This window comes from Alligator sinensis, unplaced genomic scaffold, assembly GCF_000455745.1.
Source record: "Alligator sinensis unplaced genomic scaffold, ASM45574v1 scaffold282_1, whole genome shotgun sequence".
Classification (NCBI taxonomy): domain Eukaryota; kingdom Metazoa; phylum Chordata; order Crocodylia; family Alligatoridae; genus Alligator; species Alligator sinensis.
Genome location: NW_005842380.1, coordinates 557,841 through 558,094, shown reverse-complemented (window position 1 = coordinate 558,094; position 254 = coordinate 557,841). Strand labels below are relative to the sequence as shown.

At 53.5% G+C, this 254-nt stretch overlaps 1 long non-coding RNA gene across 1 annotated transcript in view; it reads right to left on the bottom strand.

Annotated features, from left to right (window-relative positions):
• LOC112551214 overlaps nucleotides 1-254 on the bottom strand; it is a 60,245-nt gene that overhangs the window by 29,668 nt on the left and 30,323 nt on the right. The window lies entirely within an intron of this gene.

Sequence of the window (254 nt, the reverse complement as noted above, 5' to 3'; positions counted from 1 at the left end):
TTCTCTAGTCTCTCCTCGTAGGGCTTGGTCTGTAGACCCTTAACCATACGAGTGGCCCTTCTCTGGACCCTCTCCAGGTTATCCGCATCCCTCTTGAAGTGCGGCGCCCAGAATTGCACGCAGTACTCCAACTGCGGTCTGACCATCGCCCGATAGAGGGGATGTATCACCTCCTTGGACCTATTCGTCATGCATCTGCTGATGCACGATAAAGTGCCATTGGCTTTTCTGATGGCTTCGTCACACTGCCAACT